Here is a 23,310-nt window from a genome sequence, read left to right as displayed (position 1 = left end):
TGGGGACCAGTGCTCCCCTGCCAGGGCTATGGAGGCGAGATAAACTGACAGCCTGGTGTGCTTAACAGAACACTCGGCGCCCAGAAAGCCCTGGATAAACATGAGCTGTCACCTCTACCTTCCCACCACCAGCACCCAGCCCAGGGCTCTGCACACAGGAGACAGCTGACAAATGTTTGTTGAATAAATAAGTTTATTGATGTTTCTCCCTTGCCAGACAAGATCTGCTATTTGGGGAACCTGGTTATTTTTCCCCGATGAAACAGTGTCTAGTTGTGGAGTTGGAGAAGCCCTAGGGCTCATCTGGCCTGTGGTTCTCCAACCTAGCTACCCAGGGGAGCCTTTGAAATGCTGATGCCCAGACATTGTCCAAGGTGTGAAGTAAGATTCTCTGGGAGGAGGTATGTTTTAAAGGCTCCCAAGTGGCTCTAAGGTGCGGTGTGGACACTGGCACTGAGCAGAAGGAGAAAGCAGGCCTTGGGCAGGGCAAGGACTTGCTAGGGGGTGGCTGGAGCAGCGTCTCGTGTCCCAACTCCTGGTCTAGTGCTCTTCCACACAGTTTGTACACCCTGCCCTTGCAGAGACGAGGGGAGGTTATAGAAGTCACCCCATTGGGCAGTGGCCCACTATCTTCCTTCCTAGTCAACGTCCACAGCCTCTGCTCCCAGGATGTGACTATGCCCTAGGAGTCAGGCACCAAGGCACCTGAAACCTGGTCCCCACAGCCCATGGGGCCTCTGTAAAAACCCCCATGCACAATGGGGAATGAATGATCCAAAACCTGGTGAGTGTTCTAACCAAGGATTAAATGAAAATATCTTGTGGACGCAGAGCCACAAACTGACCCTTAATGTGCGACTGCATCATGTCAATCGGGACCAAAATGAAGGCTCCGGGTGTTTCTCGTGAGTCCTTTCTGTTTTCTGGGCTTCGGGGGAGTTTGCAAACAAGAAAGCAGACGGCAGAGGTGAACCCAAGGCCCTGCCTGTCTGCTGTGTGACCTGCTCTAGTGTCTACGCTTCTCTGCGCCCCAGTGTCCTTAGGGTCCGTACTGCCTGGGGCTGCTGAGCCTGTGAAATAGGTTCACCCACGTAAAGTGCTAAAGGGCCCCAGGCACATGGTATGTCCATGTTGAATGTGAGCTGTGACCCTGAGGTGCCCCCAGTCCCTTCTCTGCCCTTCCTGCTTCACTTCCTCTTCCCACTAAGAAGTCAAGTCAATGCAATAGTTGGAAGAGCATGTGGTTGGCTTTATTTGTCCTACAAATGTGTATCGGACCCTGCTTTGTGCTGCATGCGTTGGGGTGCTGCGGGTATAGAGGTGAACAGGGTGCCTGGAGGGAGAGGGGAGCCGGTTAGCACAGTGTCCTGAGTTCCTGCAGGGGAGAGGGCAGCGAGCTGTGATTCCTCGCTGTGTGACCTGGGTCCCAGCTGGGGCTCAGCCCACCCGATACACAGATCTGAGCCCCTTCCCACGCCAGTATGCAGCAGTTCCTACTAGAGGTTCTCCCAAACCAGGTACCGTCCATTCAGTTAGCTTCTGACGTGCTGTCTGGAGCTCTTACACAGGACCTTTAGTTCATTTCAGGGTGATTTGGTAAAATTCAACTCACTAAATATTCATTGCAGACTTATCATCTTCACTTTCTGCAACCTTGACAGGAGAAAAGTTTCCATAAGACGCAGTCTTTACCTGCAAGGGGGCTCCTGAGGTATACAGGTGACCAAAAAGTATTTTGAGCACCATAACATTTTGTGCAATATTGAAGCACACGTCCGTAAGAGCGCAAGGTGGGGTAAACATAAAGCAGTAGAAACTGAGAGTAGGATCATTGGTGGGGTCATTTTGAGAACCCGGACGGGGGATGTGTTGGCGTATACATCTCTCTGCTCATGTTGGAGGCCAGAGACAGGGCAGCAGAAGAAATAATGTAAAGACCGATACTTCATGTAGTCAAACAGAGCTACAGTGTTGCAGGTCAGGACAGAGATTCCTTTCCGCCAGCGTAGGCATTGAGACAGGAAGAACAGAGATACTTCCCGGATGCCAGGAATTTCTTGTCCTGGGGTGGGGTCCCCTGACAGGCATGGCATGGTGAGTGCGAGCGTGGGCTGGAAGTAGAGGTTCACACTGGGGAAAAGGCAGCTTGGGAAGCGAAGATTTGGAGTGACCTTGGCCTAGGTGGTGCAGATTATAGAGGCTCATGATTGGTGGGGTCACCATGCTACCCAGTGGGGTCAAATGTTGGGACGTGGGGTGGCAGGATGGCAGCCCTGTGGTGGGATGGCCACTGTGGAGCAGCAGGTGTCATGGATTGCAGGGAACGATGCTGAGTCCAGGATGGCAAAGTCGCCCTAGCAGTCATCTGGATCTGAGGGTGGAGGGCCTCGGCTCAGGATGCTGCACTAGGAACAAATGGGGCCTGCGTGCGGTGAAGAGACACTTCACGGAGAATCAGAACCCCACACACTCTTGGTGGGAATGGAAAAGGCGGCAGCCACTCTGGAAAAGCCTCTGGGGGTTCTTTTTTTTTTTTTTTTTTTCTTTTTTTTTTTTAATTTATTCATGAGAGACACAGAGAGAGAGGCAGAGACACAGGCAGAGGGAGAAGCAGGCTCCCGGCAGGGAGACCAGGATCATGCCCTGGGCTGAAGGTGGCGCTAAACCACTGAACCACCAGGGCTGCTCCCATCTGGGGGTTCTTAAAACAGTTCAACGTGGCATTGCCTTGTGGCCCAGCAGCTCCACTCCTAGGTAGATGCCAAGAGAAGTGAAAGTGCACGTCCACGCAACAACCTGTCCAAACCGAATGTGGTCTATCCCAACGGGGACAGAGTATGTGGAGTATCTGTCCATAAGAAGGAATGAAGCACGAGGAGAACTGAAAACATTCTGCTCAGTGCAATAAGCAGTTGCAAAAGGACACATGTTGTGTGATTCCATGTATAGGAAATGTCCAGAATAGGGGAATCCAGGGAGACAAGAGGGATCAGTGGGTGCTCAGGGCAGAGGACTGTGGGGGCAGGAGGGTGACAGCAAAGGCTATGGGATTTCTCTTGAAGGTGATGAAATAATCTAGAATTGATTACCTGAATACCCTGAAACTACTGAATTTTACACTCTACATGGTGAAATGCATGGTATGTGAATTCTAGCTCAATAAGGCTGTTGTGAAAGTGTCATTTGCATGGAAGCATTGGCAGACTCATGAAATACTGCCCATGGGAGCTGGAAAGGCAGAAGAAGGCAAATCCCAGCAGGTGTAGGTGTAGCATCTGGGTCATAGGAGTCAGCTCGGTCCTCTCCGGTCCCCTCCGGGCCTGCAGCCAGCTGGGCTCCAAATACACAGGTGTAGGGACTGACTGGGATGCATCAGGGAGCTGCTTGCACGGGAGGCTGAAAGCTACCCGCAAGGGGTAGGAGGGGAGAGAGGGTGACAGCACGGAAGAAGGCCGTCTATTTTGCACAATCAGAAGTTCCGAGGCACCTGGGGGCGGGGGGACTCAGTCAGTTAAGCATCTACCTTTGGTTGGGGTCATGATCTCGAGGTCCTGGGATCGAGCCCCAGGTCGGGCTCCCTGCTCAGGGCGGAGGGTGGGGGGCGGGGAGTCTGCTTCTCCCTCTCCCTCTGCCTCTCCCCGCTGCTTGTGCTCTCTCTCTCTCTCTCACTCTCTCTCAAATAAATAAATAAAATCATGAAGAAAAAAAGAAATAGAACCAGCAGCACCTGCCCAGGATGCCCCCACGAGGTGTTTTATCTGGTGGCCCCTGATGGGAGCCAGTCTAAGCAGGGTTGGAGCTGGGGACACACAGAGAAGACCCCCCCCCCAAGGTGTCCTGAGGTTACCTTTAAGTCCTGACAATGCAAAGATCCCCTCCTCTGGGCAGAGTTTGCTGCCAGGTTTGAATACAGGGTGCACGCCCTAGCATGTAAATATTTAACCTGGATGTTTAATAGGGCATGACTAGAAGATGCGTAAATCCCCTTGGCCCTGCCCACCTGGGTACTGAACCAGGCTCCCTGTACTAACCCCCAGGGGAGGCAGGGCTTGGGAGTCTCCCTGGCTCCTTGGTTGTTGCACAAAATAACAACTCTTTGCTTAAGCCCAGAAGATAAGGACGTGGGCTGATCTTTTGGCAGATACCCTACAAGATGCCAGCCCTCTGCGTTCAGTGCCAGTAAGAGGACAAAGAGCGAGGGAACAGGCGGAGCAGGAAATGTTGAGGTCACCGGCCCAGAGCTGGAATCTCAGCATTTTGGGAGCTGGGTGGGAGAAGAAATTCATCCTCACCTAATGCACCATCTCAGGGACCCCCCATTAGTTGGAGATGGTTTCGAGGCTTGGGCAGGAAAGCACTCTGAAAGCAGCAGATCGATTTAGGGAGTCCCAGAGCCCTCGGGCGGCTGACCCGGAGGGAGCAAGCCGTTCCGCCGCCTAGCCACCCTGTCCTTGCCCTTGTCGCTCGGCATCAGAGGTCACAGGCACAGATCTTTCAGGAATCTGTTTGTGCTAAGAACGCAATAAACAAAAGTTACCCCAGAGCATTTATATCAGCCAAGTCTTTGAAAATTGCTGAGTGCTAATAAAAAGCCCCTGTCAAGGTCATGGCGGGCCCTCTCTCACCAGGCATTTGCGGAACTGCAGCAGAGCCAAGCAGAGAAAACTCATATTAAAAACTGGACACTTAGAGCAGGCAGGGAATTTTTTTCCCCCAACATTTCCCAAATTGCACTTTTTCCTTTTATTGTCGCCATAAGTCAAGTGAAGAAGTGGCTTTCTCTAGATGTTACCTTATTATTCCTGTTCCCTGCTTTGACGTTGGTGGAGAGGAAGGACCAGGCAGTAAGCACCCCACCCCCTCATTGATACCCGCGATGGACAGCCCTGCAGGAAACAGAAGCAGACACCCTCCCTCACCCTCATCTTGTTTCTGCTCACAGATCTAGAATGAGGGACCCGCTAGCGCGGGGCATGCAGATGGCATCTACTCGAGGCCCTCCCTGCTCGCCAGCTCCCAGTCTATTCCCAATGTGACAGAGGAAACAAAGGAAGAAGCAAGACAAGAAACGATGTGAGCAAGGACGCAGGGGAAAGGACCCATCAAGAACGCGGAGGAAAGGACCCATCTGTGGGCAGGCAGCCGGCTGCGGCCACGCCACCCGGAACATGACAGAGAGGAATGTGCCTGACCCAGCAGCCCCACTCCCGGGCACTCACCCATGGGAAACGCTAATCTGAAAAGCTGTCTGGGACCCCATTGTCATAGCAGCATGATTCACAGAAGCCAAGACATAAGACAGCCTAAGTCCATGGATGGACGGATGGATGGACAGATGGATGGATGGATAGATGGGGGAGGTCATGTGCTGGATACACTTGTGGGAACTTGGTTGGACCTTGGAGGTGTGACGCTGGGTAAGATAGGCAGGCAGGAGTCTGATCCCACTTATGTGTGGAATCTGAAACAATTGAGCTCATGGATACAGAGAACAGATTGGTGGTTGCCAGGGGCAGAGTGGGGTGGGGGGGTGAGAATGAAGGGGGCCAAAGACCCAAAACTTCCAGTTATAAGACCAGTCAGTCCTAGGGGTGTGATGAACAGAGTGGTGACTAGTTCACGGTTTGTAAATCAGTGAAAAAAATTTGCGTGGAGGATAACATGTCCCATGTGGCCTGGAATGGGAGGACAGGTGGCTGTCCCAAGCAGCAAAGCCCTGCAGGCTGGGGAGCAGGAGTGGAAAGGGAAGGGAGGGAGCAAGTCTGAGGCTCCACCATGCCGCTCATGCAAACCGGATCACCTCCCAAAGGCTCCTCCAAACACTGTCACCTCAGGGGTTAGGGCTTCAACATGGGAATCTGGGATCCACAGTCTTTGGGTCCATAGCCCCAGGCCCTGCGTGAGGGGAACCCTCCCTGGAGAGAGGCCGTGTGGAGGGTGAGACCCTGTGGGTGGGCCAGGGGTGCTAGGGAGGGGTCTGCATGGACGCGGGGTGGAGCACCATGGGTTCTGACAGGGATGGGCGGGTCACCAGGCAGTAGGGGGAGGAAGGAGATGATTTCACCCACCTGGATTTCCATCAGGAGAGGCAGATGGGAGGGAACAGAGGTGGGGAAGATACAGCTGCTGGTGAAGTGGGACCGGGAGGACAGGCTCAAGGACGAGCAGGGTCTCCAGGGCCCTCCTCCATGCCATGCAGACATGGCACCTGTTGGGGGACCTTCCTCTCCTGTGGGACCCCTGCCCTCCCCAGGCCACCTGGGCCTCTCCTCGGCCATGTGCCACCTTCAGTGACATCAGGAGGTCCTTGCTGCTCTGCATGGCCTCTTAGCCGCTCATTCCCATCTTGCTCACCCTGCTGTCACCAAGATGGCCCCAGTGCTGCCCGCACCCACATGTCTCCCACCACAGGTGACCCCCGCCCCACCATCACCTGCCTTGCCTCCTGTCCTTATCCTCGCATCTCACTGTCCCCACCCTGACACTCAGACCCCTATGCAGGCTGTGTCTGCATCAGGACATGATTGAACCCAGGCTCTCCTCAGTCCCTCCCTCGCTGTCCCCACCAGACAGGCAAGTGTAAACGCCTCACGGCTGTGCCTTAAAAACTTGTTCAGAGCCGTGGCTCATTGTTCCTTCCCCTCTTGTCCTCAGATGAGTCCAGACCCCCAGGGACAGTGATCCGCCTTCTCATTTCACATGGCAGCAAAGGGGCATCTAGGAAGCCCTGGTACTGAAGAGAGGCGCAAAGTTATTTCTTAGGGAAAAAAAATGAATAAATGTCCAAGAAAAGCTATAGACCATTTCTTTTAGGTGATCCTAAAACCTGTAGGGCAGCTCTACATGTTTAATATTAACATTTTAGTGTTTACTTGAATAAAATGCTCAGTGCTTTGCGTCTGGGGCACTTCCAAATTGTCCAAGAAAACTAATTGCCCGGTGGCCCCTACCCGATTCTCTGTTCTGTGCTGGGAGAGAAATGACGATCAAGATGGACTCTGCTGGCTGTTCCAGAGCATTCCAGGCCGACGACCAGAGGCCATGGGGGTGGCTTGTCCTGGGTGGGAGCAGGAGTGAGGGTGGGATGCAGAGAGGATGCTGCCTGGGCCTGTGGGACCGCACGGGCCTCCCTGGGTTGCTACAGGCCACCACTAGGACAAGGACAAGCCTGTGTGGCCTGGCTGGCCTGGCCCAGCTGTGACTCGGCTGTCCCCCAACTCACCGATCGCCCGCCCAGGGTAATGGTAGCCCTGACCCAGCTGAAGAGGCTGAAACACCAGCCTGCAAACAGCCTCACAGGTATCTCCGTGTCTTGCCTTCATGAGACACTATGGGTCAGCTCCAGAGAGGGGATGGGGTCTGCTGGGCAAAGCCCCCTCCCCCGTTCTGGGCAAAGCTGCCCACAGCTCGGCACAGAGGCCTTCTGAGAAGAAGAGACCTGTCCCCACCGAGGCCACAGTGCCAGTGTCACTGAATGCAGCCTGGGGTGGCCAGGGCCACCGGGGAGGTGACAAGGCCCACCCTTGCCTCCCAGGCCGTGCTCCGCGGAGTCTGTGCTCTCCAGTCTGAGCTCAAGTGGATGGAGGGGGCCGTTGCCTGGGAGACGGGGCAGCCCACCAGGGCACCTTTCCTGGCCTAGAGCGTTTGTTTGCGTGAGTTGCTCCGCGCTCTGCGCCGCCTGCCACTTCCTTCGTTTCATGTGGTGCAGGCTCTGGGCCCCAGCGAGCTGGCTGTCTAGCCGCCAATGGCTCTGGCCAAGACGAGCTGCTTTTCTAAAAGAGCTCGTGGCATTCTTGGCAGAGATGAAAGAGAATGGCCTTCCCCCCGTGGCACAGCCCGTGACACTCTGCAGAGCAACTGATGCTCCAACTCACTCACAAGAGTTTCCCACCAGCAAAGCCTCCGGAAGCCCAGTTTCCCAGGGAATCGTGCCTTGGCTCAGACAGTCCACCACGGTGACAAATTGAAGACGTGAAACCTGACCTGGCACCAAATAGCCCTGGGGACCCCTCCGCCAATGCCACCTCCGAGATAGGTGCCATGCTTGATGGACAGGGCCGTCTGCAGGGACGGACCCAGCCAGCGGAGCGCCCAGCCCCGACAGCACGTGGTGGAGGCTCCCGGCAGGCCTCGCTGCATCTCCACCGGGCTGTGCCAGGCGTGGTCAGCATCCCTCCCAAATTAGCTGCAAGGGGCTCTGGAATCATCCTTTTTTTTTCAAGAGACAATGTTGCTTCACATGAAATTGGGTTTCCATTGGTAAGGAAGCTGGGAATGAGCATGCCCCAAATGGGAGAAGGCCTTCAGGAGGATGGGGGGGACCCAGTGACCCTGTAGCAGTGGACAGGCAGAGGTGCCAGGTCGGAAGGGCAGGCAGCAGGTGCAGCCGATGCTCTCAGGTTGCAAAGCAGGGAGAGAAAGAAGGCTGTGTGCCTACTTAGGACAGGAAAGCAAGGCGGCGTACTATGGTGGTGGGAGGGAGCTGGGGGAGACTGTCTGGGGGACGGGGGTGATAAGTTGATGAATAACATCCCAAGGATAGAGGGGTTGTGGAACCCACCCCCAGGGGTCTTGCCCACTCTCTCTGACGTCCTTCTAGCCACCAGCCCTGGAGCTGGGGTCCCTCCCATCCCACCCTCTCCAGCCTCACCTGTGGAGCTAGCTTGAGTCTCTAAGGATCCAGCCCCAGGCTGAAATCCTACCTGTGAGCTCTCAGGCCAGGCCATGGAGGTGGAAAGGCTTTGCCCGTGAGCACCTGCGGGGAGCTGCTCATCCCCCTACCTGACCAGGTGGGCAGCAGGTGCATTGGTTTCCCGGAGGGACTTCAAGCCTGGGACTGAAGCCCCCAAGCAGACGTGCTGACACCTGAGGCTGAATTCCCAGGCTAGGTGCCTTCACCTGCCTCCTCGCTGGGGCTCTGATCTCCACTCCCACTCAACACCTCCCCTTCCCTTCCCCTCTCCCCCAGGCTCCTGAGTCTGAGTCTGCAAAGAGGCAAGAGCCAGTGGCCTGGGGCTCCTTGGCAGCAGGTGGTCACCTGAGCCCCACCCAATGCCATCTAGAGAGAAAGGGAACCCAGGGAGCCTCACGCTATGACAGGGAAGGAAGCAGGGCTTGACTGTTACCTCCCGTTTGGCTCCTGGATCTCATTGACCATCTTGCCGCACGATTCATTTTTGATGTTAATTTGGGGGCCTCCAAGCTCTCCTGTGGGGTGAAGATGCTGGGAAGAGGCTGAGTGGGAGCCAGCCTCAGAAGGGAGCGTCGGGGCTGCAGCTGACTGCCCCCCAGGCTGAGCCATGGCACAGGCGCCAGGACGGGGTCTCCCTGGGAAGGTCAGCCCCTGCTGCCAGCTGTAGGCCCCCATGCTGGCCCCGCACGTACAACTTAACTCACCTGCTAGGCACAAGGATGATGGCTCTTCTCTCACGCCTGGACTTGGAGCAGCCGTGGGCCACCTGGTCCAGCTCCCTTCCACCACTGCTGTGCTTCTAACACCCGGCCTGGCCGGTAGGCACAGTCTCCAAATGCTCACGGAGGGAGGGAGGGAGAGAATGAATGAATGACGCTCTAAAGCCCCTGAAGAGATGAAGCTGGAACCATTTCCTGTGCTGCTCATGCTCCCCAACCCCATGCCCAGCCTTCAGGGTACTGAGCTGATGGAAGTGCATCCATCCTTTCTGTCAACTCCCAAGGCCCCGTGGAAATGCCTCCTCTGCTGTGTGCTCACGTCCTGTCAGTGGAGCTACAGCATGAACCCAAGCACCAGTTTTGTCAAGCCCAGGCCCCAAGGAAGAGAAGCTTCTACACTCTGTATCCTGCAACGTAGTCATAAGCAGCTTCCATGCAGATTGCGTGGAGGGGCCACACAACAGCCCCTCCCGAGGTCCCACCACCACCGGCCATGTAACTGAGGACACTTGCCCCAGCCACTGCCCGGCATGCAAGAGGTCCCAGGCACCAGCCAGCTGAGCCCGGTCACCCCCTTCAACGGAGAGGAAGAGGGGCAATAATACAAAGGGATAAAATCACTGTTTCACTTTAATTCACAGAGTTTCAGGATGATTAGCTATTTCAGCAATAAAACTGAAATGGTCAGCTGGGAAGGGTTTCGAGACCTGTGGCAGTCGCTCATCAGCTGGCCATCCTCGACCAAGCCCACACAGCGGCTCTACGTAGGACGAGTAAGCTGTACCTCTTAGCAAATCACAGTACTCTTTTTCAGCCCTTTGAATCTCTTTTGAGATATACCACTAGGCCTCCCCAACACTCTGTGCCAGAGCAGACAGCAGTTAGATCACTTGAGGGGTCTTTAAATTTTGAAGAGTCCATTTGCAATGCATGCCCTAAAGGCTACACGTACCCAATACCTCCACGAGTCTATTCAGTTTGTTCATTAATACGGTATTTTCCACCAGGCTCTCTCTTTGAGCAACATAAAACTGTTTGCTCAAGGACCCACTGTTTGAGCATGAACAGGTTGCTTTAATAATTGATAATTGAATAACTTCAATAGAGAATGTAAGTTAGAGCAAAGCACAAGTGAAACGCCTGATTGCAAATGGGGGAGGTTAGAAACATCGCTATGGAGAAGACCCCCGTCATGTCAGGCAGGCCAGTGCTTCTCCACCAAAGGTCAGTCACCTCCCACTCCTTCAGGAGGGTCAGAGGTGTCAGCCAGGAGCAGGGAACAGGCAAGGGGCAGTTTAACATCTGAGAAGGAAGGTCTCTGCAGGAACTTCTCCCAAGACTGAGTCTTTCCAGGGCACAACCTGTGGACTTCGTGCACAGACGAGCTCTGGAACACGATGCCACTCCGTGTTGCCAGAGGAGGTTGCTGACAGCCCCCTGACGGCTCCACGTAGACTCTCTCCCTAGGCCCCAGAGCGGCACAGAGCGGCACAGACACAACGTGCATCCACTTGGGTGGGAATGATCACCAAGATCATCTGAAAGATGTTTGTGTGCTGTCTCAAGACCTTTCCATCTTGCCCAACACAGCCTTTGACAGCGTCTGCCCAACCTGGGAGGTAGATTTAAGATAGATTTGGAAACTGAGACCAACCCACTAGATTTATAAACAGTGCATTTGTTCCTGGGCTTCTTGGCATGTGCAGGAGCTCAATTCAAGTAAGCTTTCTTTTTTTCTTTTTTCTTTCTTTCTTTTTTTTTTTTTTTTTTTTTTTTTTTTGGCAGAATTGAGATCTGTGCACAATCCTAGGTTCAGGTTACAATATCGGCACTGGTCCACACAGGGCCCACTTTGCTATGTCCATCTGTCCATCCGTCTGTATTATGTATGAGCACCCTGAACTCAGCAGCCAACCCAAGGCTGAGAACACCACAGATACCTAAGACCTTCACGTGCACACTTTTCATTATCACTCCACCTCTTCCCCAGAGGCAGCTGCTGCCTTGCATTTGGGGTCCATCATTTCTTTGCTCTAAGAAAAAACTATTATGACATATATATGGAGGCCTAAACATTTTTGTTCAGCTGTACATTTTTAAAACTATGTAAAAAGGATCTCAAAAAAATACTATATGAAAAGGATCCCATACCATATGAAGCCTTTCAGAACTTGCTTTCTCATCCATGTTCCCAATGAGGCAACCATGTTTTTAAAGTGGCTCTAGTTCATTCCTTTTCACCACTATAGATCTAGTACTGTATTGTGTAAATGGACTCCAATTTTCATAGGCATTGGGATGTTTCCAGGTTGGTATTAGGAACAGGTGCTGCACTCTACGTTCTCGTTCATAATTTTGTATATGCATCTGTGTTTGTCTCAGCTCTATACCTAGAAATGGAATTGCCAGATTGTAAGGTATGCTAATGTTCAAATTTACAAGATTTTTTTTTAAAGATTTTATTTATTTATTCATGAGAGAGAGCGATAGAGGCAGAGACACAGGCAGAGAAGGAAGCAGGCTCCATGCAGAGAACCTGATGTGGGACTTGATCCCAGGACTCCAGGATCATGTGCTGGGCTGAAGGCAGAAGCTCAACCGCTTAGCTACCCAGGCATCCCAAATTTACAAGATTGATTTCCAAAGTTGTCATAATGATCTCCAATCTCATCAGCAACACATAAAATACAATCTTTTCAAAAAACTTTCTAAGTATAGTTGACACACAGTGTGTACAGCAGAATTGCCATGGAGACAAACTACACATTATATCCACTTTCTCTCCAAGACTTGCCACCATCAGACTTCCTAGTTTTGCCAGTCAAATATGGTGTGTAATGGTGATCACCGTGGGACTGGCATGTCTCTGCTTTCTAATGGGGCTTATCATCTCCTCTTAGCCTGCTGGCTCCATGTATTTCCTCTTCTTTGACATGCTTATTGATATCTTTTACTCATTTTTTTAAAGTCAGTTGTCTTATTAATTTGTGGAAGCTCAAAGTATAGTTAACTTTTTGGTATGGTGTGAGGTAGGGAATCCCATTCTCCTGTATTCTATATGGGCAAAGGAAAACCAACTTTTCTAGCTCCATTTACTGAACAGTCTCCCCTTCAAACCGTGATGTTCCGTCTCATTTCTGTCATGTACCAACTGGTCGTGTGTTTGTGGTTCTGTATTATGTCCCATTGGATGACTTATTTTGCTTAGCCCAGCAGCATACCATTTTATTACTACTAATTGTGATGCATGAGAAGCCCTGACATCTGCTAGACACATCCTCTTCCCCTTCTTCTTCTTTAGAATATTCATGGCTGTTCTCAGTTCCTTGATCTTCACTATCCATGTTAGAATTCAAGTGTCAAGCTTATGAAACCCTGCTGCAATTCTAAACAGAGTGGCACTGAACCTAGAGATCTCTGTGGAGAGAGTTTATATCTTTATGCTATTAAGTTTCCCTCCTCATAAACACAGATATGCATCCATGAATTTGGTCCCCTTTACTGTTTTTTTTTGGGGGGGGGCATGGGCTTTCTGTGTAGGAGTTTTACAAATGACTTCTTGAATTTGTTACAAAGTTACCTATGATTTTTTCTTTTCTTTTTTTACAGATTTTTTTCTATTATATTTTTTGTTATTATTATATATCAATTTTATATCCAGCCATCTTGATAAGCACATATTTTTCTTAACTGACTGAGCCACCCAGGCGCCTCTATAAACACATATTTTTCTAATAATTTATAGACCTGTGTCATTCCTGCAAATACTGACAAATTTCCCTGTTTTTCTATCCTATGCTATTAATTCCTTTTTCCATATAATGTGAAAAAGGAGCATAGAAATATAGGACATCCTTGTCTCTTTGCTGACTTTAAAGTGGATGCCTTCAATATTTCACCAGCAGAATGATTCAATTTGTGTATTTTTAGATATCTTTTGTCAGGTGAAGAGCATTTACTATCACTCCTAGTTTAATAAGAAAGTTTTCGATTTTTTGTCATGAATGCTTAACTTCGTCAAATGCTTTTTCTACATCCACTGAGATTATTTCTTTCAGAACAATAACATTTTAAGATTTTCTAATATTAAATCTTCCTTACATTGCTGGGCAAGTCTTAGGTATTGGTTATTTTGATTTTCATATACTCTGGGGTTCAGTCTGCTATTTTGCTAGGGGTCCATCTTTATGAGGGAGGTGAGCATGCCCTTTGGTTGTCTTGCTCTATCATTAATTAGTTTGGTTTCAAGGTCATACCTGTCTCCTCAAATGAGCAAAGGATAGTTGTCTCAAATAAATTATCTCCATTGGTTGACCTCCTCAAGTTAACCTGGCCACCCCGGTAAGTAAGATGGGAAGGAGTTCAAGAAGAAGCAAAAGGGGCATTTTACAAGTTATTAAGACATAAAGAAGACCTGCTTTATAAAAACTGCCTATGTCATCTGGCAGTGGTCATGGAGTTGCCTGACCATAAAAATAATTCTAATGATGTTTTAATTAAGTCAAAGCTACCACAAAAAAAAAAAAAGAAAAGAAAAAAAAAAACCCTGCCTATTTCAGTTTCTCAACCTTGCAGATTAAAATGAGCTTTAATAAAAACAAAAAAAAACCCCACAAAACTATGATGTACACACAGGCCAATGAAGTTTGAATCTCCTGGATTGGGACCAGTATTTATTAAAAGCCCCCAAATATGTCTAATCTGCAGCCAGAGTTTGAAATAGTGGCACATAAGAATTTGAGGTTTTCTCTCCATGAAGTGGTCTCACAGATTTCCATCTTGTTAATGAATCAGTCCGTCAATCTATCAACCAGTATCTGCTGACTGCTGACATATTTTGCATGTTAATGAGGGTGCTGATGACAACAGACACTCAACGGTATGCAGTCAAATAAACCGTGCCTCATTTATTCAACGGAATCTATGCAGCCACCAAAAGAAAGTTTTACAAAGATGTTAGTGATCTCCAGTTCATGCAGATGACAAAACAGTAGTGCTATCATAACATTTCATAAAATATTTAGGTACAGAAAAAAGTTGCATAGATAAGCAACAAATAAACACATTAACTGATTTATTTTAAAAGTAGGAATTGTTTTAGTTTGCTTTTTTTTGTTTTCTTTCCCCTTGCCCATATGAAATGCATAAAAATTTCTTATGTGAAAAGAAAAGAAATAAATGCAAAATGTACTAAGAGACAACAGTTACATAAACCTAATTTTACTGAAGACACTTGTGTTCCAAGGAAACATTTGCTCATGTTAACTCTAGTGTTTGGAGAGCCTGGGATTTTGTGTGGGACTCTCACAGACATCAAGAACTGAACCAAGTCAAGCTGACATGGATGTAAGACCTAGAAATTCAGGTGCAGCCCCTTGTCTGGGTTCCTGTCTCACTGTCTCCAAAAACCCACTACTGCCCCAGTCTCCCTGGAAATCCAGTTTCCCTGGGTGCATAGTCCACTGTGCAGGGCCTTGGACACTAGTTAGGGCCACATGATCTTTTGACTTCAGTGCCATCCCTTTAGGCAAGTCGCTAACCTCGCAACACCTCAGTTTGTCATTTATAAACAGGGACATAATAAAACCACCTCAGATAGTTGAGAATGAAACTTCTAATAAATGTTCACTATACACCAGGAAGTGGGGGCACCTGGGTGGGTCAGTGGCTGAGCATCTGCCTTCAGCTCAGGGCGTGACCCTGGTGTCCCGGGATCGAGTCCCGCATCGGGCTCCCCACAGGGAGCCTGCTTCTCCCTCTGCCTGTGTCTCTGTCTCTGTGTCTCTGATAAATAAGTAAATAAAATCTTAAAATAAAATAAACCAGAAAGTGTTATGACCTGCTGGAGATGTGCAATTAGACCTCAGCATCACCCCGGGGGCAGAGGAGAACAGGGACATTCTGGGTGAGCAGAACAGCGTGGGCCGAGCCTGGCTGTCCAGGGGCCAGCAGGGAGGCAGGCTGACTGCAGTGAAGATGATGGACTCCTCGGAAGAGAGACGGAGGCGGTGGACGTCAGGGGAGTGGGGCGGGCAAGGCCCAGGGCCCTTCTGAACATGAGGCTGGGACAGGCAGAGGCTGGGACAGGCAGTGGCTGGCCCTCCACCGTTGCCATCACCGAGCTTGGATTTGACTGTCCTGGCCAGCCCGGCCTGAGGAGACAGAGGCTGGACACACTGATGCACTGGAGTGGGGGCCACTGCAGAGAGAGAACTGAACCCCGCCTCCAGCTCCCTGCAGGATGTACCTCCACGGTCGGCAGGTTCATCAAGCGCTCACTCTGAGCCGGTCCACAATGGGTGGGGTCTTGGCACTTGCCGACCCACTGAGGCCACCCTTGTTCCCACTTATAGATGAGGGGCATGAGGCACAGAGGTCAGGGGCACGTATCAACCTCCACATTCAAATTCAGGGTACCCCAGCTGCATTGTTGTGCCTCTGCCCTCGAGCCTGCGCTCCTCTGGGGTTCCACGTGGGGCATCAGGGCATCAACATCCCCAGCTCAGCTCCCTCCTTCTTCCTACGTCCTATGCACCCTTGAGTGGATGTCTCTCCCCTCCCACAGCCACCTCCTGGGCAGGACCTCCCCAGCTTTCTGCGTGACCACACTGCCTTCTGCGACGCCAGGCCTGCCCAGGTCAGCAAACAGCCACGGCCACCCTTTAAACTGCCCGCTGGCCAGGCCTGCTCTCCGCTCAAAGCCCCTCAAAGCCCCTCCCCAGTTCCCCATTACCTGCAGCCACACGCCCCAAGGCCGGACCTTAGAACGTTACCGCGGGAGACGCTGTCTGCAAACGTCCTCTGGAGCACAAGCGCTGTGGGTCGAAACATCTGGCCGAGGCAGCACCCTGTGTGGCCTTCCTGGGACCCAGGGAGTGTGTGAGCACCTTCCCACTTTATCCACTTCCAGGTTCACAGACCCGCGGAGCAGCCCCTGACAGCCCCCTAGGTCCACACGGCTTTCTCCAGCCAAGCAGATCGACCCCCGCACTGGCCAGGGTGGGCACCCGAAGCTTATCACGTACTCGGTTCCACAGAACTAGCGAGAGACCGCCTGAGGCAAAACCGACCTTGGTGGCCGTCTGTCCTCTTTCTCCTCCTGAGCTGGGCAGCAGTTCCACACATAAATCCGTCATGCTAAAAATGTCTCCATTCTCACGGGTGTGAACTCTGCAGAATGACCTTTACATAAAGTTAAAATGCATGGACACCCTCAAAATTCATTCTAGAAGCATCACCAGCTGTTATGGCCATCATCCTGCCAGCATGGTTGCATGTCCGTAGAAATATTTTCTAGGAACAGGCCCTCCATTTGATTGATTTTTTAAAAGATTTTATATATTTATTTGACAGAGAGGGAGAGGGAGAAGCAGGCTCCCCTCGGAGCAGGGAGCCTGACGTGGGGCTCGATCCCAGGACCCTGGAGTCATGACTTGAACCAAGGCAGATGCTCAACCACTCAGGCCCCAGATACCCCTCTCCATTTGACTTAGAAATATGTGTTATTTATTCCTTGGCTGTTTCCTGGGCGGGGGGGGGGGGGGGGGATCAAAAGAACTGTTTTAAAAAATGTGTCATCGTAATCACCCTGTGAAGAGCCGGGATTTTACGCCCACCCAGGAGATGGAGCTGCCAGCCGGTCCCCTTGCAGCCTTCCTGTGCTCCAGCCTGGGGAACGCAGGTGTGGCCCCCTCTGTTCCTGCAGGTAGTAGCCCAAGCAGGAGCCCACTCGGCCATGAGCCCTGACAGACCAGGGATGGAAGGAAGACACTGTGTCACGCCTCCCTGGCACAGGGCATGGAGTCACAGGGACCCACCAGTCTGGAAGAGGCTGGGGGAGGCTGGCAGAAGGGGGGCTAGGTGCAGAGGGACTATTGCACGAGATCTTGCAATCCAAGTGCCAGAGCCGCCACAGGCCACTTCAGCTCAGGCTCTTCACCCCCAGCCACTGGCAAAGCAAAGCAGGGCAAATATACACAAGCCTCGAAACACTTCCAAAGCATACGTGCCACAAACACCACATGCTGCACGAAGGCTGCCCTTTTAGAATCCAGTTTCCCTTCTGGATTAGTTTTTTAGGGCTGTGTAACAACCTATAAAGCATCAGGCAACCTGGGAACTCAGCAGATTCTTGTCACCCATGTTTGCAGAGGCGACATTGGCGACGGCCTGAAGGTGGAAACAATCAGGAGATGAATGGATGGGTAGACACAACGTGGTCCATCCACAGGATGGAGTATCATTCAACCATAAAAAGGAAGACAATTCCGACACCTGCTACAACATGGATGAAGCCTGAAGACGTTCTGCTGGTGAGCGAAGCCAGTCACTAGAAAGGCAAAGACTGTGGTTCCAGGTGTATGAGATCCCTACAGTAGTCAAACTCCTGGAGTCAGAAAGTAGAACAAAGTTTGCCGGAGCTGCGGGATGGGGAACAGGGTTTGAGTAAGGAAGATGAGAATTTTTCTAGAAATCGTGCTGATAGTCGCTTGGTACTCTGTATTCAATGCCACGGAGTTCTGTGCCTGCAGATGATTTAAATGATAGATGTTATATATAGTTTACAATAGATAAACAGACAAACAAAAACCCCACGGATGTATTATCTCGTGGTAGCTGAATCCTCTGCTAGGGTGGCAGCCAACAGTGTCCCTGTCTGGAAGCTCACCTGGGGAAAGATCCACTTCAGTGTCGCTCAGGTTGTTGACAGAATGTACTTCCTTATGGTCAGAGTACTGAGGTCCCCGTCGCCTTGCAAGCTGTCAACCAGAGACCACTCTCAGTGTCTCAAAGTCACCCTCAGGTCCTTGCCACGTGGTCCCCTCCATAAGCCTCTCACACATCTAAACACTCACTCCAGGAAGGGCCCAGTCCCTTGTGAGGGCTCACCTGATTAGGCCAGGCCCACCAGGATCGGCTCCCTTGAGATTAAGTCAAAGTCAGCTGATTACACCTGCTACTTACAGGCACGATATCTCATCATAGTCACTGGTTCTGCCCGCAATCCAGGGATGAGACTGTAAAGGGCATCCCCAGCAGGGGACCGGACTCATGGGGGTCCCCCTAGAATTGTGCATACCCCACCTTCTTATGTGTATTGAACGTCCCACTAAATCAGGTTTAGCCAGGCAGTGATGGGTGCCCACTGAGGTTCTCTGCTGGGCTTGTGGCGCCTTCACTGAGGGAGGCAGAAGGAATAAAGACGAGTCCTTGCCCCTCTGAAGGGCTCAGCCTGCATCAAATGCGAGACCTAAACAGCTGGGCGGGCCAGTGAGAGCTGCTCCATCTCTCTGGGAAAGGGAGCCCTTGTGGTTTTCAATTAGCCGCGCTGGCTGGCTTAATAGGCTGGCCCCAGCTGTTGCCTGGGCTCTGATGTAAAAAATGGGGCCAAACAAATGATCTTAGGCAACCCGAGCAGTATTTCTGTTGATCATCGGCTCTGTGGTCTGGACACTGTCAGTGGGCGGAGGATGCGGGGCCCGTGGTCTCTGCCCAGGCCGCCCAGGAGAGCACTGAGGATCCTGGACACCCCGGAGCCTGTGTTCTACGCCCCCAGCCCGGCGAGCTCAGGGTCTCCAGGGTGTTCTCCGCACTGCTCAGGTGATTCTAATGGGCGGCCAGGGTGGGGAACCAGTAGGTTGGATAATTATTTGGGGAACACATCCTAATAAGATAAAAAAAGCTGGTTTCATCGAAGGGTATTCAGCTTATCAGAGCACGAAGCGAAGCCCTGCGGGGAGCAGTAATGCAGTGTGGGAGGAAATCGGTTCGGTGCACACTGGGGAGGAAATGGCTTTTTTCAGGACATCCACAGTCCCTGGATGAGGACTTCCAGAGCGCTCCCCAGTGCAGGGGCTCGGGATACAGCCAGTTGTGCACGAGATCGAGCCGGCCCCGCGCGGAGCTGACGGCCTCCCAGAACGTGCGGCAGCAACACAACCTGCCTGCTGCGGCTGCCACAATCCGGCTGGGCTCCTCTTACCTGGAGCAGGGTAGGTTCAGCTCTCCCATCTCGCACTTTTTAGGTGAGAAAACCGTATCACGGGGTAGTAAGAACGATGGCATCTGTTTCTCCAGAAATGTATGAATGGAACGACAGGCGGTCTTGGGTTTGTTTTGCAATCGTCTGGGGCAGGTGTGTGTGTATGTGTGTCTGTCTGTGTCCAGAAGAAGAGTCTGCGAACAGATGTAACAAGATGGGCCCAAAAGTCACTTGTTGGAGCTGGATGACGCTCCCTGAGGAGGTTCACTGTACCATCCTCCCCACGTACGGGCGTGTGAACTTTTCCATGACAAAAAGTCAACACAATTCAGTTGGTGAATCGACAGGCAAAAGAATAACAGAGCAATTAAAACTTTAAAGGCAAATGGAAAAGAAAAAGCAGAGGTCAAAGTGGGGCCAAGGACCGCGTGGACCACAAGACCCTCCACAACACTGAACTTTCAAATCAGCGTCAAATCAGTGTGCGTCATCAGCGGACACGGATGTGATGTCCCCGTGCGGGGCTGGGAGCGCCGTCGCCACCCGGCTCTCCGGTCAGCCTACGGCCACTAGTGACAGCCCAGGAGGCTCGTGGACAGGACTTGATTAACAGCCGACAGCTTTCATCAGTTCCTGTTTCATAGTTTTTCATTTTGTTTTTGCCATTTCCTACTCAGGACCAGCTGGAGAAAGGCAAACATGCTCCCCTCAGCCATCACCTGGGGCACCCCGCTTCCAGTCATCTGTGTCCAGCCTCCCCACGCTGACAGCCCCTAAACACACCCTCCAAGCCGCCCCGTGGCCACCCCCTCCCTGTTCAGCCTGCCTGAGTCACTCCAAACACCAGTGACAGTGGCCGACTCCTGGTCACAGCACATTGGGAATAAACAGCCTGTGCTTTTCTCATTCGGCAATCCTCATTCATGTCCACAGCCCTCCCCCAGGTCATTTCCTCCTCCCTCTGCACACCATGCGGGGCGGGCACGGTCTCCTTCTGCTCCTCCTCTGTTGCAGCTCCACAGGTCACCTGTCCTCTGACATCTGCCCCACACTCCCAGTCCCCCTGGGGACATCCTCTCAAAGCACCTACCCCCTCACTCCCTGGTCCTGTTCCTCTTTCTGCCCTTGCTGGCCTCAGGACTAAAGTTACCAGATAAAATACAGGATGGGAGTTAAATGTGAATTTCAGAGAAACAACAAATTATTTATTGGCATAAGTATATCCCAAATATTGCGTGGGATATACTCACACTTACAAAATCGGTACTTGGTGTTTATCTGGTGCTCAGATTTATCTGGGTGTCCTGTGTTTTTATTTGCTCAATCCAGTGACCTTACCCAAGGCTGCCCCAGCTGGCCTGTGGGCTGGTGCCACATGTGGACACTTTGGATGTCCAGACGGCCCTGGCCTCTCTGCTCCCTCTGCTGCTCTCTCTTAGCACTTCCCCCTGCACTTCTCCAAGTCCTTCTCCAGCTGCCAAGAGGAAATATGTACGCCCCAGGCCCGTGAGGACCCAGGACAAGAAAAGATAGCCTCTGGCAACAGAGCCACCCCCACCCCAAGACTTCCAAGGAGGGAGGAAGGTCAGGGTGCTGAAGTGCCCCCCGGAGCACACACCACGTGCACCAGAGCTGCTGGAGGTGACCCCACACTGAGGAGCTGAGGGGATCCCCCCATCTGCACTTCCCCAAAGCAGGGAAGGGGGCCCTGCCTACTGCCTCAGCATCATACGGTTAGAGATGTGTCATGAATCTCATCCTCAAAACAATATGGTCAGGTTTCCCTGTGGTTCAGATGGGGAAACTGAGCTCACAGCAGGGCTCAATTCGCTCAACCACTCAGCGTCATCAGACTGGGTGCCCACCTTGCCCAACAGACCAAGTGGCAACAGACAGTGAGCGGAGAAGACGGAGGCAGGAAGACCCGGCTGAGGGCGGGAGCGCTGAACTCACCTGCCAACAGCTACCTGCTGCGCTCGGGACACACGTGCCTGTGCCCTGATCCGAGCCGCACTCCCAGATGCTGGCTGGTAGCTTAATAAGCTGCAGTGACATTCGTCTGGTAGAAAAGATGACCTCAAAGGCCCTACCTTGACCACCCTGTGGCCTGTTACCCAGTTTGGAATATCTGGATCCAGCTTTTTCAAGCATCTCCAGGCCCATTGACTCTATCACCTCCGCTCCTCAAATGCCCAGGAACCCGCTTGGCCACCTGCTGCTCCTGCATCCCATCGCTGAGCTGAGTGAGTCGTCCATGGGTCCTGGGATCCATGCTCACCGTATCCTTGTCTCTGAGTCATGTTTTGCAATTTTTGAAATTATACTTGAACCTCATGATGACACACTTGTGTTTACCAGGCATCAGAGATGCTGCAAATCAAGCTGCGTTCGAGAGAAAACCCACTCAGTAAAGTACCGACATTACGATGAGTCTACAGGCTGATGTTCGTGTTGTCCTCAAATACCAGCATGATTTTTTTTTTAAGAACAGAAAAGGCGTGCTGGGACACAGACTACGATGCTGTGTCGGGGTCTGGAGAGCACAGAGGAGCCAGGCTATTCTGAGGAGCAGTGACTATGGTGATCCTCCTGCGTAACCTAATTTGAAGGGGACAACAGCCCACAGGGGTTGCATCCAGCGAGACCCCACTGCGAGGCAGAGCGAGCCAATTGTCTGAAATGACCTGGATCGCAGAAGGGGCTGTGGGCTGGGACTCAGAGACCTGGGCTCAGGGCCCGGGGACCCCACATGCCCACACAGCGAAGCAGGTGGACGGGCCCCACCCCGGCTGTGGGCAGAGGAGGTCTCAGAGCTCCTGGAAGCAAAGCTGTGCTGTCCCTCAAACGCGCTGGTCAAGGTGAAGAGCCCGACGGTGTTCCCAGACAGCGCTGGGTTTTCACAGATCTCAGGCATCCGACGTTAGGAAACAGCGTCTTCTCAAGCCAATCTCTTTCGCCCTGTTGGCCTTTCTCGAGGCTCCTGTGCCACCTTTCTCTCCAGTCTCTGTCCTCGGTGGGCTTCGGATTCACAGAACCATGAGGAGGAGCACAGTCCCCTCCCCGGGCGTCTCACCTCCTAAGTGATTCCAAAAAGCATCCGGAGGGGAAACACACAGCAGAAATACACACGCTGACCACGGGTTGCTAACGCGGTCTGCAGGCTCGTGGTCTGGGAGGGCTCTACAACCCGGTTCCGGCAGAGAAGCCGGGGAAGAAAACCAGCGGGAGACCCACAGAGGCGCAGAGGGAGGGGAGGCGGGCAGGAGAGAGACTTAAGCGACAGCTTCTGCGGTCGTGGGGCTGACACGCGTAGAACCCATAGGGCAGGCCAGCAGGGAGGGCAGGCCAGAGGGGCAGGGGCTGAGGTCGCCGTCTTGAGGCAGAAGCTCTTCTTTCTCAGGGAATCCTCAGTTTGGCTCCTAAGGCCTTCAACTGATTGGACGAGGCCCACCCACACCATGCCGGGTAACCCCCTTGACTACAAACAGCTGCACAGAATACTAGATGTTGGGGGGACAGCTCAAGCCAGGGCATCGCATGGGACTGACCGTTGCGAACACAATAGCGTTAACCTTCCCAGCAGAGCAGGCATTGGTCCCGCCTTCGTGAGCTGCCCGTCATCAGGAGCGCTGGTGTGCGAGCTGCCCCCAGGCCACAGGATACTCACAACGGCCCCTCAGCCATCCTTTGAATTGTGGGGACAAGAGCCCTGTCCTCCAGCCTCCCACCCATAGTGAGGGAGCACCAGGTAAGAACGCACGAGAAGCTTCCAGGTCTCAGCCCCTCTAGCCTCTTGCCAGCCCTGCTGTTACAGAGGAGAAACTGAGGCTGGGAGCAGCCCCTACCACTGCCCGAGGAATGCGGATGCAGGACTGGACAGCAGCCTACAGAATGAATAATGGGTATGGGACCTCACG

At 52.2% G+C, this 23,310-nt stretch overlaps 1 long non-coding RNA gene across 1 annotated transcript; it reads right to left on the bottom strand.

Moving 5' to 3' along the window:
• Positions 1-16,990: 16,990 nt before the first annotated feature.
• LOC140622383 (uncharacterized) lies at positions 16,991-20,098 on the bottom strand. Its single transcript, XR_012022149.1, has 3 exons — positions 19,394-20,098; positions 18,080-18,170; positions 16,991-17,936 (listed from the first exon to the last, which is right to left on the bottom strand). It is a non-coding gene; the product is annotated as an uncharacterized lncRNA (long non-coding RNA).
• Positions 20,099-23,310: the final 3,212 nt, after the last annotated feature.

The sequence above is a fragment of the Canis lupus genome, chromosome 31 (assembly GCF_048164855.1).
Source record: "Canis lupus baileyi chromosome 31, mCanLup2.hap1, whole genome shotgun sequence".
NCBI lineage: Eukaryota > Metazoa > Chordata > Mammalia > Carnivora > Canidae > Canis > Canis lupus.
The sequence above is the reverse complement of the archived record's forward strand: the minus strand, read 5'-3'. Positions and strand labels throughout refer to the sequence as shown.